General features: G+C 42.4%; 1 protein-coding gene across 5 annotated transcripts in view; it reads right to left on the reverse strand.

The window, feature by feature from the left end:
* The window catches only part of Scn3a (sodium voltage-gated channel alpha subunit 3), a 112,020-nt gene extending 94,431 nt beyond the window's left edge, over nucleotides 1-17,589 (reverse strand). For all 5 annotated transcript variants that reach the window (XM_087900012.1, XM_087900014.1, XM_087900011.1 and 2 more), the window contains exon 1: nucleotides 17,357-17,589. The gene's annotated coding sequence lies outside the window, so the exon portion shown is untranslated. The remainder of the gene's footprint in view (nucleotides 1-17,356) is intronic.
* Between the last annotated feature and the right edge of the window lie 779 nt (nucleotides 17,590-18,368).

The raw sequence follows: 18,368 nt of genomic DNA on the forward strand, positions 1-18,368 counted from the left end.
ATCACAGGCCCAAATTCACTAACAGCGTTATGCAAACATGGACTTCAGAGACATGAGCCAGAACTACAAATGTAATCCCTTTCTTTAATCGGTTTTCTCAGGTATCATGTCCAAATGTCAGAAGCGCGACATATGCTACCATACAGCAGCTTCCTCTGAACTTGAGCTTCAGGCTGAAATTACAAGTCATCCAATAAACGCTAGTGTTTTCGACATCCCAAAAACAATCCTGCTGAACATGACTTCCCTTGCCTTCACAGTTCACACGTAATTAGATTTTAAATACTCGGGCCTCTAGTTGGACATGTAATGAGAACGACTTTAAATAACCAAGAAATCGATTTCGTCATATTTCCTAAGTATCTGCGAGGTCTTCCCCGGGGACGTGGCAGAGGTGGGGTGTGAGGTGAGGAGGAGAGGTGAGTCTCACCAACCTCCCAGCCCAGAAGGCTCTAACTCATCTGTGGACTCTCTCCTCCCCACCCTTGAAAAGCTGTATTTACCAACAGAAGGAAATGTATCTGATAGTTTAGGCTTCAAGTAGGAGGACAATTTTTCCAATTTCAAGGGCCCTCTGGAAAGTGCAGGGATTTCTGGATGTGGCCTCCCACTCCAATCTGCATTGTATCTTTTTTTTTTCTTTCTATTTATAATTTAGTATTTTAAGACAGGGTCTCGGGTAACCCAGACTGTTTCAAACTCACTTTGTAGCTGGATCTGACTGAGAACTCCAGGCCCCTCATCCCCCAACTTCCTAATGTTCTGGGACAATAAGCATGTGTGGCCATGCCTGTCTTTTTTTACTTCTTGAGAATAAATATCATCCAATGATCAGATTGGCCTGGCTCTAAAGTCATTGGGGAGCCCAGACTGGCCTTGTACTTGTGATCTGGTCTCAGGCTCCCAAGTGTTTGAGTCAGAGGCAGGCCTGTACCACCAGGCCTGACTACATTGCATTCTAATATGGCTTCTACCTCACTTACCTTTAACAGTGAGCTATGTTTTACAGACTGGCTGTGATCTAACATGCGACACCTTAAAGCCGTTCTGAACTGCAGTGTAAGAATGACTTAGGCTGATTTTTATTTTTGTGAAACATTTACTGTGTGCACATGTGCACATACAAGAGGCTGCTGGAACCAAAGCCACGCACATGGAAATGAGGCCAGGAGGCAGAAGTTGGCATTCTTCCGCCGTGTGGGCTGTGATTCAGATGCAGGAAGTCGGGCTCTGTGCCTTTTACCTGCTGACCCATATCACCAGCTCCATTAAGCGACTTCACAAACATTTTATTTCATTTATTATCTTGTGGCTTCTGGTGGTTTGCCTGCATGCAGATCTGTGTGCCATGAGCATGCTGTGTCATTAAGCCATTGTTCTACTCCCCAGGCAACTTTTTTAAAAAGTTAATTCCTGTTTTATTTAGAAAAGAATTTTATACAATATATTTTGATCATATTCTTACCCCTTTCACTGCCTTCCAGATCCTCTCCATCTCTCTATCCACCCAACTTCATGTTCTCTCTCTTTCCCCTTCTTTCCCTTTCTTTCTCTCCCTCCCTTCTCCCCCTCCCACCCCCATTCAGATTTCCAGAGGTAGATTAGGGTCAGGCAGGATCCGGGTATCTATCATTTTATACAAACGTTCTAGGTACATTTGACCTAGAAACACAGGCATCAAATTGAGAAAGGAAATAGCAATGTCTATGAGGAATTTGATACACGTTCATTATTTAATATAGGCTGGAATCCAGCTCAAATTAACCCAGCAGCCAAGAAAACAGGAATGGACCAGGGATCTCAAGAGTTTGGTCTTTTTTTGCCAAAACAGAAACAATTCCTCAAAGTTCTGTGGAAAAAGACAAACTTGGTCTAAGAACTAAACTGGAGAGATGCAAGTTTGCTTAGCATTGAGCCTAGGAAATATTAAGTGGTGTACTCGATGGGTATCCAAAGCTAATTTAGCAGACGTTCGTCTAAGCCCTAATCATGTCTGTCTGCTATTGGAGGAAAGGAGTCAGCTCAGTGAATTTTATTTAGAACGTGGTACAGTGGTTCCCACCCATCACTCTCAAGTGAACCCAGCAGCACGTTGAACCGAGACAGCCTTCCTAAATGATGAGCCTACCTTCAGCCCAATCTTATTAGAGTTTCAGCACTCTAGACACTTTGGGGAGAGACCCCAAGGTACAAATGAGAAAGTAGTCGTTCAAAAAGCATGATGGGAATTTTACCCTGAAACTGGTCAATAATACCAGCTGTAGAGCCCAAGACATATATACCATAAATTTATTTTTCTTAATCAATTCTTAGTTTTACATTTGATGCTATTAACATCAAGAGTTAAATTTTCTAGAAAGTTGAATTTTTTAAATTCCCTTCAGTGTGATTTGGCAGCTTATTAAGTTTTTATAATGTCCTAATTCCCAGAGTTCTGTGGTTAGGGACTATATGACTGTGTTCTTACTTACTTCTTACTTACATATGTGAGCAGGCATGAACAGAGAGTGACTGAAGTCTTGTGTGAATGTATACGGTTTTTCATGGGCATGGCCATGTCGGGGACCCCAATGCCTCAGATCCATGAGAAATGGCAAAGTCTTCTTCTGATCCATGTGCGGAAGGTGACAGTGTGTGACAACATGTCTACCTTAGCTTTCTCCCCCTGGACTTTACAGCCTGAAGGTTGCTTCCCTACAGATTGCTCCAACCAAGATTGACTAAAGCTGTCTCCTTGTTCAACTGTATATAAAAACTCTGCTTCCATGTATATTTGTATATAACAGCCCCTCCTCCTTGTTCAACTGTATATAACAACCTTGCTTCTGTGTGTATCTGTATATAATAGCTCCACCTCCTTGTTCAGCTGTATATAGCAAGCCTGCATCCCTGATTATCTGTAATAACCCCCTCCTTGTTCAGCAGGGTATAACAACTATGCGTCCATATTTATCTGCATGCAACAGCCCCTCCTCCTTGCTTAGCTCTGTGCAATAGCCACACCTCCGTGTTCAACTGTATAAAATAAACACATTGAGCTCCCAGGGTACTGCAGCTTCTCTATGTGAGAGCCCAGCCTACCTGATCCCAGCTTTTCTAGGGGACCATGCGTTTTTCCTTCCTTCATCCCCTCACCTCCTTAGTTAGCTCAGTCCCTGGAGTCCTGCAGAATGTAGCAGCTCACCATATAATTTTCAAAGACAGGCTCTCCTAGTGAGCCCAGAGCTAAAAACAAATCGGCTAGACTGGCTGGCCACCTGCTGCTAGGAATCCACCTGTCTCTCTTCCTACCCCAGGTCTCCAGCACTGGGGTGACACCCAAACCCTGCTATGCCCAGCTTCTTACATAAGCGCTGGGACCCGAATTGAGGTCTTCATCCTTACACAGCAAGTACTTTACCCACTAAGTGGTCTCTCAGGTCCCCTCCCAGAGCTTTAATATTTTTATTTTACTAGGTCTTTGTGACTTTAGCATTCTTCTGCCTCTTTGTTTTGCCCTTTAGTTTGTGTCATTCATGCTGTCTTCTTTTCTTTCAACACATTGTATCTCCTTTTGTGTTTACAATGTAACACTGCTTCAGTCTCTTGGTTCAAAATCGCCTTAACTCAATGGCCTGGAAAGCCTCGCCCTCTGGGTACTTGGTGCAGAAACTGACCAGGCTCAAAGCAGCTCCCGGGACTCTTGGGCAGTGTTTGCATGAGGAAGGGACACGCCTATTCTCCTTCTGTAACCAGGTAACAGCTACATCTGCACCTGCTCAGTTGATTTAGAGACTTGAGATCGTTATCACGAAGATGGCTTGAAAAAGTCAAATGACCGAGATGATGTGAACTACTGAGCAGTGCCTAAGCAATCGGCCACACAGTTGGCCGCCAGTGTCTCTGCCATTCTCCTTGGAGCAAGCTTGACTCCCCTTCACGGTGATCTGTGGTCACTTCAAAGCTGAAGCTTCTCTTAGTCGTATAGAGTTTCATGTCCTGCTTTGCTCTCAACCTGCTGTAGTCAGAAGATTCACAACTAAATATACATCCTAAAAAAGCAGCTCATTAACTCATGAGTCCTAGCTTGTGGTCTATCGTGTACATGTTTAAAGCACTTTCCCTGTCTTGAATTGCTATTGAATGTGATCTAGAAACCAACAATGGCAACAAAAAAAGACACCCGCAAAGAAAAAGAACGAATAGCATTAATAAACCCATCAGTTTATGCCATGGGTTAAAGAGTGAGATAAAATAATTAAAACTTAAATTCATCTAAGTATTTCCTTTAAAAGTTTTATTTATTTTTGATGGGCAGTGGTGGCATAGGTTTTTAATGCTAGCCCTTGGGAAGCCGAGGCAGGTGAATCTCTGAGTTTGAGGCCAACCTGATCTACAGAACAAGCTCCAGGAGAGCCAGTACTACACAGAGAAACTCTGTATTGAAAAACAAAAACAAAAATGACTAATTCTCAAGCATGAATCTGCACGTCTCGCGAATAACCCGTTTTTCCTGGAGTATTATCCTTAATTTTATACCAAAAAAAATATCAAATATTGAATTTATCAGTAAAACAACTAGGGATTGAAAAGGCCCTTTCTGGCCGCCTAGTTCCTCTCATCTAGCTGATAGCAAGGCGCTTACTACACAGCATCAGAATCACCTAGAGGGATGCTTGTTAAAATACGGCTTTCCCAGCCCCACCCCAAAGCTGCTGCAGCAGCTGGGCTGGGTGAGGCCTGTTCTGCATTGCTAGCATGCACGCAACTGACGATGACACGATTGGGCAGAAACCACAGGCCCCATGACAGTGCCTCGTTTATTGAATCGGCACAAGAAAGGAGACAAAGCAAGGAAAGGGAACCACGGTGGGAAAGCAGGGAAAAGAGAGGAACAAAGACCCCACAAACCCAGAATACAAATTCGGGCAGGGGTACACATTGTTGTTTGGAGAAATGATCTCACAGAGCCCAGGCTTCTGTCTAGTTCAGCTGAAGATGACCTTGAACATTAGATTGTCCTGCCTCTTCCCTGCAAGTTTTGGGGTTACAGACAGGCATCCACCAGCCAGCAATACTTTGTTTGTATTGTTTAAAGCTAGAAACACACACACACACACACACACACACACACACACACACACACACACACTATGTTCTATGCGTATACGTAATACGTCTCTCGCTTTAATGACTTCTCCGAGAGGATAGTCATAGTTTCCTCTGTCTCATTTATCTACTTAATGCCCCGCAGTGTGATTCCACCGAACCTGAAGCCTTGAAGTGATTGATGGCAGTGCTTCACCGAAGACACCGAGCTCTCTGTCACCCTGCCTCCAGCCTATTTTAGGCCCACCAGCCAGAGCGATCTGGGGAGAACAGAAATTTAATCACATCGCTCTGCACAGAACCCTACAGCAGCTGCCTAGAAAATGTAGGGAGCTCTCAGGCTGCCTCCAAACCGGCTTCTGGCTGCCTTTCCTACCTGTAGGGATACAGGCTGTGTTTCCCTGAGGGCTTCTCCCTTAGGAAGCCGAAAACCATAGTACTCACTTCAATACTGACCAAAATTTGCCGCATTAAAGAGAATGGCTCACCTCATCGGTTCCCTCAGTTCTCACCTTCTCCAAAGGCCCCGTCCCTTTAGCATGTGCGCCATACCTAATTTGTGATGTCGAATGCTCCTTTTCTGCTCGTTGAGGTGGCATGTATTTAAAAACAAAAACAAAAACAAAAAATCTCGACTATTTGCCCTATTCGGGAAACCACTCAGCTCGCCATCCATCCCATGTTTTTGGAACAATGCGTGGCACATGCCGAGTGCTCAATGGATTTTATCTGAATCACTAACTATTTAAATTATTTTTCTCAAAAACATTTCATGGCTTTGCATTTAGAGCTAGTTTTGGGAAATTCGCCCCATGCTTTTGAAAGTATGCAGACATTTTATAACAACACCAGGGGAAGAGGAAGTGTGCATGAGGTAGAGTTGGTTAAGTAAATAGGGCAGTTTGTCCATCCCGTCAGGATGACAAAACAGGAATAGGATGCATAACAATAACGAAGCCATCCCCTCCAGGTTCCGTAGGTTCTCATTATGTAGTCCTATTCAATCCAGACAAAACTCAACATTGCAGCCCTGTGTACCCCAAAGATAAGCTCAGAGCTAGGCTAAATTTACTAGATTCTCTTCACGGTAAAGCAAGGTGAGGAGTGCACACTTGCCAGTGAGGTCAATGAACTTTTATTTGGACCAATGACCAGCTCTGAAATCATCAGTCCATGTCCTTCACCAGTAAAAGTGGTCTACTCTCCGTTCTTCCAAAAGCTCCTCGAGTCCGGTTTGGGCCTTTTAATATGCTCACTCTGCTTGGTGCAAGTCCTGCCTTGGGGGACACAGCGCACCAAATCCAAATCAGAAGTCATCTCTGCCTTCTTCTGGCCTCTCAGGGGACACTTATGCTGTGTTTGGATTCATACAGTGATTAAAACGTCGTCTCCTGTTTTCCTGTGAAGGTGCCTTTCTCAGGTGCTAACACATTCCTTGAGGAGAGGGCTCAGTGATGCTTGCGGTAACCAGAAAACTGTTCAATAAATAAATACCCACTGAACCTACTTGCTTAATTTAAATTCTGAAAATGTCTGTTTCATATAAATCCACGGATCACATAAAAAGACTCAGCACTGGAATTATGGTGCCAAATTTTAAAATAATAATAATAATAATAATATACTGGTTTGTGGCCTTAAATAAAACGTATCATCCATAAAAATTATCTTGACTTTTCTTCCTTTCTCAGTTTTCATGTTGGCATCTAGAAAATGTAAAGGCACATGTGTGGGCCTTGTTACGTTTCCACTGGAGAGTGCCTGCCTTGTAAGAAGCTGTCTCCTGCTCCATCACCCTCCTGCAAGCATCCATCCATCCCATGTTCCCGGAGCATCACACAGAACATGAAAAATAGGCATTACTGCAGAAATCTCCTGTTCTGAGAAGTTTGGAAAAGGAGGGTCTTTCCCTCTAGATTGACAGTTTTCTCTTCCTTCCCATCAGTGTGTTGCTTTTGTCCTTAGGGCGTAAGATTTTGTATGAAGAAATACTCAAGTGGACAAAATGACTTTGCCCTAAGCAGACATTCTGGGTATGCGTGCCAGGGAGCAAAACCCACATTTAAATCTGAACACAGCAGAATTATGGGAAGCTTTCTGTTCTGAAATAAATTGGCAACACAGTGAACAAAAAGCAAACCGCATATTCAGACAAACGGCCAGTCCTCGATCCTTACGCCCACTGTAACATCAGCCATGTTGACAGCCTTGGGAGTTGCCCTTAGCTGTCTTTCCTCTACTGCTCCTGGTACTGTGTGCTTTAGGCAGCTTCTTTCCAGGCAAACACAGACTGTTTACTGACTGTAATCAAAGTGACAGCACACTGTTTTCACAACGGACTGCTGGGAGTCGATTGCCTTTTCTGCTTGGCAACCTGAGGAAACTTTGGATCTGGGATCTGGAGGTACAACTTGATTGCGTCGCTTCGAGATGGCGATGCTGGCCACTTCACCGTCATTCGGCCCCCCACACACACTTTGAGGTTTGCAATATAGAAGAGGAGGGGCTTTCTCTACTCCCAGGGGGCAAGGCTTTGATCATTTCCTTCAGATCGGTGCAAGAGGCAAACCCTGCTTAGGAACAGGATGGTTTGAGAAGAATGGTTTGAAAAGCTCCAAATTGTGTGATGTGTGATTCTTCATCAACCCAAGGTCACACACACGGGGAGGCTTTCACTGACAAGAATGCCCTGACAGTACATGGTTCTCACATCCCAGGGCCAGGTCACCTAGTGGTGGTACACAGAAGGAAAGCAGAATGATAGAATAAGGTACCCCTGGTGGGGCCCCACACCAGAGACAATATTTAAGAAGGAGATCAATGCGGGGTTTGGGGGTCGAGAACATACATAGGCTATGATTCAAGTAACCTGTGTTCTAGACCGTTAGACTATTCTCTGCTCTCACTTTCTAGGGTATACACTGAGGACCCAAGAGCTCAGGTATTTAGTGTCTATACCCAGATAAAAAGGAAGAGAGAGAACATTGACTTTAATTTGGATGGTCCCTTTTACCCGAGAAAACACTAGGTCTGTGTCCATCCCTTCTCATAGTAGAGATGGCTAATATAGCAGTAACTGGTATTCTCAACAGAGGTCACTGAACCCTGCTGCAAAACATTCTCCTGAGACAAGAGTGCTATCCTAGGAAAAGGTGTGTGTGTGTGTGTGTGTGTGTGTGTGTGTGTGTGTGTGTGTGTGTGTGGTGGTGGTGGTGGTGGTGGATTTGAGATGATTTGGGTGAACTGGGTACTTGCCAAGGTCCTCTTTATCCTTACTTAAATCTTCTTGTTGATGAATAAATACTATGGAAGCCTTCTGGAAAACACAGTTTTGAATGATTTCTAGATGTAGACATTGAATATCTGCCTATGAAGATCCAATTCTGTATGAATGATTTTTCATGAAATTATCTTATCACATCCTCTTCTCAGGAACTCTATGCAAATGACAGTTTTCTTTTTTAAAAAGAAAACTTATAAAACATTGTCTACTTTTCAGTGAAATATTAATAATGACTTGGTTAAATCCCCCTTAAAAGATAACCCTTTGAACTAAAGAAAGCGTAAAAATGGCGTAACTCTGCAAGGATCAGAATTCAGGACCAAGAAAATCTGCAACTTTTATTTTCTTCTCATGGAGCATAGCAGGGGTGCTAAAATAGAGCAAAGAGCCTGTGTGTGCTGGCCTGATTTAGGTGTGGATGATGCCACTTACTGCAGTGGGGAAGCCAGAGAGGAAGGGCTCCGCATGGAAAGACGGGACAGATGCCCGTCTGCTCATCTTTGGCAGCCAAAGAAGAGCCAACATGCCGCTGGTAAGTGAGATTTTTGTCTCAGATAGTAGCTACAATGGCAAAGCGCTCTCAGGAGAGCCAAGGACACGAGATGGTCTCTCTGTCTTCACCCTTTTAAAGACAAGGGCTCCAGTGAGCAAGAAGCTGGTTGGAGCAGGCAGGAAGCCTAGGGAGAAACCTAAAAAGATCAGAAATGAAGGAAGGTGGGGTTTTTACCATGTGCCAGGTATCTCATAGAGGATGTGGGTGACTCAGAATTCTGACTGAATTCTGAATGGGACATTGCGATCACTCGTTCTTCAAGAGCCCACCCTACTCCACATTTTAAAAATTCATGGGTTCTTTCTTAGAGCTATTTCAGGTTTGTAGAAAATTGATTGGAAAGTGTGGAAAGTTCCCACATCAAGTGTCCCTTCTTGTTTCTTAAATATTTAGTGCTTCGGGTTTTTAATAAGAAAGAAATTGAAAAAATAATCAGTAATACTTTCTGTGTGCATGAAACTTCCCAGATAGCTTTCTTGTGTGATGTTGACTGTCAAAAAATAGCTTTTCTCTCGTATTAGATTGATCTCATATTGTCTAACACCAGCATCATTACAGTGCATTAAAGAAATGCATATTGAAATGATTTAAGATAGTTTCGAGGTGCCAAGCAAAAATTGTGTCTTACAGGTGCATAAGAGGTTGCCCTGTTTCTTCTGGTGATATGCCTTGATTTTTCTATGGCAATCTGCAGAAATAGTCACATCATGATTGCATGCATTCTATCACTTTCTATTGACTCTTGAACTTGCTTTTTCAAAATGTACAAATGATATTGACTAGAAAGTTGGAAAGCTCACCCCACCCAAATCAAATTCATTTTTGAAGATGGCACCATGTTGGTAGAGGGGTATGGGTAAATCAACAGTAAATTTACTTTCTACACTGGCCAACTAGTTTAAGTTGGCCTTTCTTTGGTTTCTCATTGTTATTAATACCTTATTGACTTTCCCCCACTATATTATTTTGTGTGTAATAGAAAAAGGCACCTTCTAAAGTCAGTAATCCAGTCCCAGGGTGCGAATCCAAGTAACATGGCATAGACATCCATCATTAATTGGACTATGAACACAGTGATAATTCATTACTTGTGCATCTCACAAAAATTCCAACTACCTGCGTCAAAATATAGATATTCTCAACCTAAGACTCAGCAGACCTTCGTTATATATCATCACGTTACCAACTTGATCGATAGAATGCTAGGGGCTGGTTATGTAGCCCCATTAAGTAGTAGTGTTGAACAATGAGGACCCCAGTAGGAGAAAGATTCTAAAGAGCGGAGAGTACGGTCCCCTTAGAGATGCCTGGGACAAACCAACAGAGAGACGCACCTAAGGTGTTAACCAGGAAGTGTCTCTTTAAGGAGCTGCAAAGCTGACTCACCTGAAGAAAGGAATGCCTTTTTAGAAAGGCATTGAATTATTAACCTACTTAGCGATTAGATCAATTTGCTCTCTTCTCGGAAACACCACTTTCTGAAAAAAAGAAATTTAACAAAGTGGTTTGACTTTAACTATTTTTGTTGTTCTACAGAACCTGACTTTCTTTTAAACCTTCCAAGAATTACAGTTTCAAAACCTTGGACGTCCAAGTGTCTCATTGGGAGCTGGATATTTAAAAAGTGGTCCATAGAGCTACTCCTTTCTGATTATTTAAGACTTAATTCTCAAGGCAGAGATTCATAAAGAAGAGAAAAATGAGGCCAGAGACTCTGTGGTCAAGTGAGTTAAAGTTCCCTGATGTGTACAACTGTCTATAAAGCTACTTAGAAAACAATTCAATAACCAGCACTTAGGTTAGGTCAACTTTCGGAGGTAAGGGTAAGAACTTGTCTATCTGAAATAAATATCAACTCATTTATTCCCATTATGTCCTTTATAGGGATGGGTATAAGTGCATTGTTTGTTATTTCGTTAGTAATCTCTGCCTTTCTATAACACATACCCAGTCCTCAGCATCTCCAAATTGCTTTGAAAGCCATTGCATTCAGCTCTCTTTAAGTTCTTTCAAGTCACACATTTCTTCAGCTTTACTTAATTTCCTCTGCCTTCTTCTAGTTAAAATGATGTCAGAATCAGGCTGCATATTTCAAGCATGTTAACAGAACTTTTAAACATACTTCGAAGCCTAGACTTGACCCTAGAAAATCCAACCAAATTGGCCAAAGGAGCAGGCAACCATTGCTCTTCCTTTTACCCATCTGAACTATTCACAGCTGGGGGCTGCGCTGGCTAAGGCCCCAGCACCCAGCATGTTTCTACATCTTTTTCCTTTAAGGTACTCCTTGCTGTTGTTGACATCTCAGCTAATGAGGTCTCACAAATCCATGCCTTATTTCTCTGATTTTTCTTTCTTACTTTTCATTACTGGCTAGGTTCTCATCGTAAAGACATAAATTGTAACCCGGTATTACTTGGGCTGTGTGAGAGCACGTAGAGTGATGGTGAAGTCTCCTTTTGTGTGTGCCTTCAATACTGATTTAATTTATATCAGTTTTTGGTATAAGCAGGTAAAAGTTGGTGGGAGAGCCTAGTGCAGCTGTTGGAAGCTGGTGGTACAGAAGGACAGAAGGATTTCCTGGGCTGGAATGGAGCTAAGTGGTAGAGCACATGCTTAGCATGTGGGAGACACTAGATTCAAGTTCTAGCAATACACACACACATACATACATACATATACATACATACATACATACATACATACATAAACACACATACACATGAAGGATATACCATAACTAAATAGTTACTAACAAATTAATTAAGTAATTACTAACATTAAAAATACTTTTAGGACTTCAGGACTATGTATGATTCAGGATGAGTGTCTATACTATCAATGACATTGTAAAATACATAGCTAAAAGGTGAGCACATTCCCTGTATATAAAGCTTTAAAAGACACATCTCAATAGCTTTAGCACAGAGTAGAAACAGGCTTACTATAAGGCACCAACCAGCTCACCAGGAGCAGGATGTAAACAGATGGGAAGGATCAACAACAACCAAAGGGGAAAAGAGTGGCCATGACTTTCATGAAAGTGATGTGGCAGTGATGTGGCAGTAGGAATGTCAGTAGGAGAAGCAGAAACCCGGGAGGAGATGGAGAAACAGTGGGCAATAGGCAGGGGCTGCAGCTGTCGGTAAGGGGTCTGAGCGTCAATATGGCACGGCTTCTACACACACTCCATTGTTTCTTCTCTACCAGGTTTCTTTTGTCCCTGGCAAAAACCCTGGTTGGATTGAGAAAAGGGATGACACAGAAAACACTAGATTCTTCCAGTAGGTGTTTTCTGCTGACTGGGTTCTTTATAATAAGAATGATACCGATAAGGGGAGAGGAATTCTCTTTAAACTCTGGGATTTTCTGCTTTTCAGACAAACTGCTCAATCCAACGGTTCCCTAGCCAGGACATGGAACTCTCTCACTTTTGAGTGGCTTGACAGGAAATTACAGGCGCCCTAGTCTCACAGTGATCATAGTGAACAGTTTCACTAATTCCTCAAACCCACTTTATCTATACAGAAGTTTGAATTCCTTTCCTTTGGCTCTAGTTTCTAAGATCATTCCCACCATGATTTCCTAGAACACTTTGGAACATCTTAAGTTAGACAGAAGACATTTCATAAAAGTAAATGTCACACACAGACATTGGGACGTTCAAAGAAAACTAACAAACAAGTGGCCAGTTCCCAGAGACTTAAGCCCACATCATGTGCACCCTTGAGCCTTTTGCAAGAACATGTCAGTCACAATCCCACTTAGGAGCAAGAATTGGAATTTAATTAATTACTTCAACTCAAACTCCTGGAAAAGTAAAAGTACAAAATGTTCTATATAACTCAAGAATAAAGTGTATTCTGCCTACCAGGAGATTAAAATTCCCTAAAGGGAATTTTTGGGCAGAAAACGGCCAAAGTTATTTAAAGAGTGACTTCCATCCTTGAATTCACCCACTGACTAAAACAATACTAAATCACTCTTTAATAATGTAGGCACCATCATTTTTCTTACTGTGTTCCATCATGAAGCTGGATCACATGAAGGACTTCCTGTTTGCAATTTCCAAAGGGATGAAAGCCTAATTCAATTATTATAGAAATAAAAGACTTTTAAAGGGATTTTTGAATCTTGGCAATCCTTGAAGATGCCCAGGTATAATCACATCTGGTTTTGTCTGGACTCATTTGAATATTTTCTTTGTAACTTTTCTTTAGTCATTTATTTTGACCGGAATTTTCTTTCTATAAACTTCTTCAACTTCAAAAAGAGTGAAAGAGATAGGGACCTTAAAAAAAAATCTATCAATAGTTGCCACATTGAAACTTAGGTGTCCAGTTAAGTAAGTATTCATACTAAATTTTAGAGACTTCTACTGAGGTTAATTACATATTCAGATAAACATGGAAACTTCAGAGACCCAGAGAACCAGAGCAGAGGTGACAGTTCATAGTCCAAAACACTTCTCTGCCTTGCAAGCAAGAGAACTTTGACTATTGTTGCAAAGTTGACAAAGTGAAAATCAGGATTCTTTGGCTCTGACCTTGGTGCCTATGGCGACCATTTGCTCCATCACGTTAAGGCACAACCGAAGAAAATGCTAACTTCACCCCAAAGTGAGACACATTGTTGGTGAAAGGTCACCTATAAAAGTTGCCGGTCAGAGGCACAAGACACAGTAAAGGCCCTTCTGATGCTTCTCCTCCCCAGAGTGCTGAACACGTGACCAGGTAGGAATTCAGATGTCTTGGTGCATACTGGTTGCCTGTGAAAAGTACCCAATGGTATAACATGCAAATGGGGATAAACACACAAAAACGCGAATTGAAGTTAATCAATTGGAACCTAAAAGCAGAGACAGGAATTGCTTTCTGATTTGCAGGATGAATAAAATAGCCCATTATATAAGCGCAGGAATGAAGACTATATCTTCAGATGACAAGTGAGACATTGTCACAGAGTAAGTTCCCAAAGTTTCTGTGCATGGAAGAGAAGAAGAACTAGCAATGTGCACAGCCACTCTGGGGAGGAAAGGCCACTATCTCATCAGATGATCCTTTTGTTGGGAAAAAAAATTACCTCATTACTTACTTGCATTTACAGATGGTTTCAGATAAACTTCACCCTGGCAATTTAGAACTCACAGGAGCTAGGAGGAAGCCGGAGCCAAGAGAAATGGCTAGCAACAGCAAGCTCAGTGCCTGTCCTGCTGAGAAATCTTACCCTCCAGTTGCTAAGCCTCCCTGCTCTCTGCCCTTGGCCCTGTGCTATCCTGAGTCCATTAAGTCATCCTGGCTGCATGAAGATGGGGCTGACAGCACAGTTACCAGAGTCAGTTTAAAGAGGCCCAGGGTGGTTGAAGGGAAGGATTAGGAGGCCTGGGGTGCTGAAAGGCCACCCCAGCTCTGGCTCCCAGAGATCCCCGGAGCACACAGCTGTCAGGAGTCTGAAGCTGCACTTAGGGAGCCTTTGGGGAGAAAGAGGGCCCTTGTAGTGTGTCAACAATTTCATCAGGCACATTTTGCCTTCCCACCTTTCACTGTACCCTGAAGCCCAGAGAGTTTGTGACTCAGTTAGGACATTTCCGAGGTTTAGATGCTGTAATCGGGTTATCAAAGTAGCATAGAAATTACTTGCTATTAAAATGTGATGTGTCATGAAACATAGACTGCCTGTGTGAAGTTCTTTGTCTGCAAAAATTCAGGTAAAATGAAATAAAGTCCTTGGATTTGATTTTGCTCAAAGGATAAAAGGAAGCAAGCAAGCAAACAAACAAACAGAACGGAGTCCATAATGACATCAAGGAACAGGAAGAACCGTCTCCTAAGAGTTCCAGGAACTCTCCAGAAAGCACCCTCAGTGTCACCACTAACTGACAGCGCCCCGGATAACACATTTGTCCTGCTGATGTTCGGCCCCGGTCCTCTTACAAGACGCCAGTTGCCACTCTTAAGCTACAGAATTCCTTGCGGTTTCCTCTTCCCTTCCGGTGGCAGTAGAAGGTATTTCATCACTGGCACTAATAATAGCAACGATACCTGTTCCTTTCTGTGGGCACTGGGGTGGCAGGGGACGAGAGGAAGGAGGAGAGGAGGCAATCACATTCTAGCATCCGCACGAAGCCCTGGGTTTTCTAAGTAGGCTCCTCCTTGTTTTGTTGACAGTGTAGCAGAAACTCCAGAAGTTTGCTTTCTTAGGAAACAGGGCAACTATTTCTGCCTGCCAAGCTCCTCATTACTTCTCTATCTGCTCTTTGGTGTTTCTACCAAAGAAGGAACAGGACAAGGACCACGAAAATGACTCCCTTCTCTGTTTTTCTACCCTCATTCTTAGAGAACCATCGACAGACACAAGTTGGGAGAACCAGGGAGGCCGCCCATATAGCTCCCCCCCCACCAAAATCATCAGGAAGAAGTCTGGATGAGTTAGAATTGGTCTTTGACTCCACTTCCCAACTGTTAGAGGCAAGGAAAAAACACTTCTGTAGTAAGTGGCGTCCTTTTGGAACCTACAAAGCTCTTAGTTGGTGGAGTCTGAACCCTGCTCCCATTTCTAGCTCAGAGCTGAACATACTTGAATCTAGTACATGGGGGGAAATTAATACATGTCTGGATCTTAGAAATGAAACCACCATGCATTTTTGTAAAGAATGAGATACTCTAATTTGTTATAGATGGCATGAAATCAAAGCGTTTCCTTTCCAAAGACGTCCAAGAGCCTGCTTCGCAAGGTGAAGTACGTGGGCTTTTCACATTGGAAATGGGAGAGGAAGCAAAAGATGCGAGCCACTAAGAGAAGTGAGCAACAAGCTAAATGAACAACCGAGGAACCACTGTGACATTAGAAACTAAACAAAGCGAAGGTAACATTCAGGGTCCAAATATAAACATCCATTCATGACTATAAACCAGCCCAATCCACCAGCGCCCGCATTTCCAAAGAACAAAGTTACTCACATCCAGTCACCTGCAGAAAGGCATGGTGTGCACTGTACAATGAATACATCCTAGCCAATTAACATTTCTTTCTGAAAACCCTTTCCAAAATAACACTTTTCTTTATTTCTTATAGTCAGAGTTTCTCTGAAACACACAAGACCAGGGCTTTTCTTCGAGGCAGACACTATTTTGAAATGTTTTAAGGGGGTGTATTATTGCCACTCAACATAAATTACTAAGTGAGATCCCTTGGTTTGGTCAGCTCATGATGAGAAAAATGTACTTCAGGTACCTCCAGGTCTGGGTTCTTAGGCCCTTTGTGTAGCCCAGACCAAAGCCTGGGTTGAAATCACAGGTCTCTATTTCTCACAGGGCACACACTGTTCAGAATGGATTGGATGAAATATTTCCATGCAGATTTTCACGAACACTAATGCCTTCATCTTTGTCCTCACAAGGGACATTGCACTACCCATTGGGTGTGTGTATACACACACACACACACTTGCACACACACGCATACGTGTATGCAAAGCTTTCTCATCTTAAAAACTTGTCTTTCCACTATTGCCTGGGGTTTTTTCGGTGCTACGGTAATGGCGTGATTGCCAGCTGAATGAAACATTATGAGTATGGTGTGAAATATTTTAGTGACAACCACCAACTCTACACAATGGAAATTATTCTCATTTGGTCTCAAATGGATTTGGGGGGTAATTGGTAGTAATAGGGCTAATAATAAAAACCAATCGTAAAATGTTCCAGGAAGAACACAACCAGTAGCCATCTATCAAGCTTATGGGACGTGAAAAGACACCAAAACAGAGGGTTGTAGAACATATAGGAATCTTTGGGGGTATTTTTAGCAAATCATGGGTATTTTAATGTTACTCTTGGTAATCCCCTCCCTATCTGCTGCCAGGTTTCGAAGGAACATGATGGTGTCTAAATAGCCAAACACCTTTGCATTGTTACCATTGCCTGCATGCATGGCCTCTCCAAAGCTGCCAGACCAAAAAAAAAAAATAAAAAATAAAAACTAAAACACAGGAAAGATAGTTCTAATTTCACTACACAACCGGGGCTTAAAGGTGCCAGACATGCTGAACACTTATATAGGTGATGTGTAGCCATGAAATCCAGTAGCTTGGCATTAAGTCTAAGAAAACAGATGTTCTCTCCATACAATGAGCCCCAAACATCTGTTTGTTTCACAAACACACACACACACACACACACACACACACACACACACACACACCTTAATCCCCAGTCTGTATTGTAAGTCACCATTTCCAGACAGAAGCTCTGCTTCCTTTGAAAGATAAAGGACTGGTAAGCAGTTTACAAATCAAGTGATGCCTTGGGTTCTCATAATTTACATTTAAACATTAGGCTCAAATATGGCAGCATTGAGAGGATTTTAAAATGCAAAGATGACCCGGCAGCTAGATTCTGCCGGGCAAATAATTGAATGTGTTGTCAGCTTACCTGATGGAGAGCCTTAGGAATCACAGCTCAACAAAGGCCAGCATCCAAGAAGGTTAGGACGGAGCGTGCCACCCCCTGCAGTTCTTCAGATATGGGCCACAGGGATTTGCAAATTCAATTTAATTTTTTTTAATCTTGCTTTCTCTGTGGACATGAAAACAAAGGGACCTTTCCAGAATCCTCTCTGCTTATGCCTCCGCTTCCTGTTCTGAGATTCACTCTATGGTACCCAACATATATCAGAAAACGGCCCTGGAAGGAAAAAAAAAAAAAAAAGCTGGCAGCACCCAACGTGTTACCGCCATCTACTGGTAGACACACGCAATTGCGCAAACGACAAAACATTCCTATTATTCCACATCTCTTCGGAAGGCAGGAGGTAAACCTGTATGGAAACATTATGAGTCATGACAGGTCCCCACGGTGACAGCAGTGAGGTGAGGGTACCTAGTTACCATGTGAGTGTGCACAGACAACCCTCCGCGATGCTATTTTTTCTAAGTTTCTTGTTGTTTGAGTAGAAATCATAAATGTTTTAAAATCTAGAAACTTCTTATTCAAAATTAGATGTTTAGGCTATCTAATATATTGAATATAGGTTTTCAGAAAGTCTCCCCTAAGTCTGCTCTTTTGAGATGCATTTTTTTTCAACCTGGAAAATCTGACCTCTTAGAGAATAGTGTAATATGTATCCAGACATAATTTTTTCATGTTGCTGTTTATTTTGTTTTGTTTTTATTTTTGTAAAATGCCAAAGGTAATACATGAATGTGCAAAATTTCTTTATCTCCATGAAGCTCGCTAGTTTTGACCGTTGGATAGTTTGGGTGTGTGGACAACCCCTCCCCTGCACCACCCCCTCCCTGCCCCACCCATCTCAAAAGTGGTGGGGTAGATCTTGGGAGACATCTAACATCACCCTCACCCCCGATCTTTCATGAATACGTGCACTCTACTACACAGACCCATATATATGCTACAAACACACAAGAAATAAATAAAAATAATTCCA

The sequence above is a fragment of the Myodes glareolus genome, chromosome 21 (assembly GCF_982192425.1).
Source record: "Myodes glareolus chromosome 21, mMyoGla1.1, whole genome shotgun sequence".
Lineage (NCBI taxonomy): Eukaryota > Metazoa > Chordata > Mammalia > Rodentia > Cricetidae > Myodes > Myodes glareolus.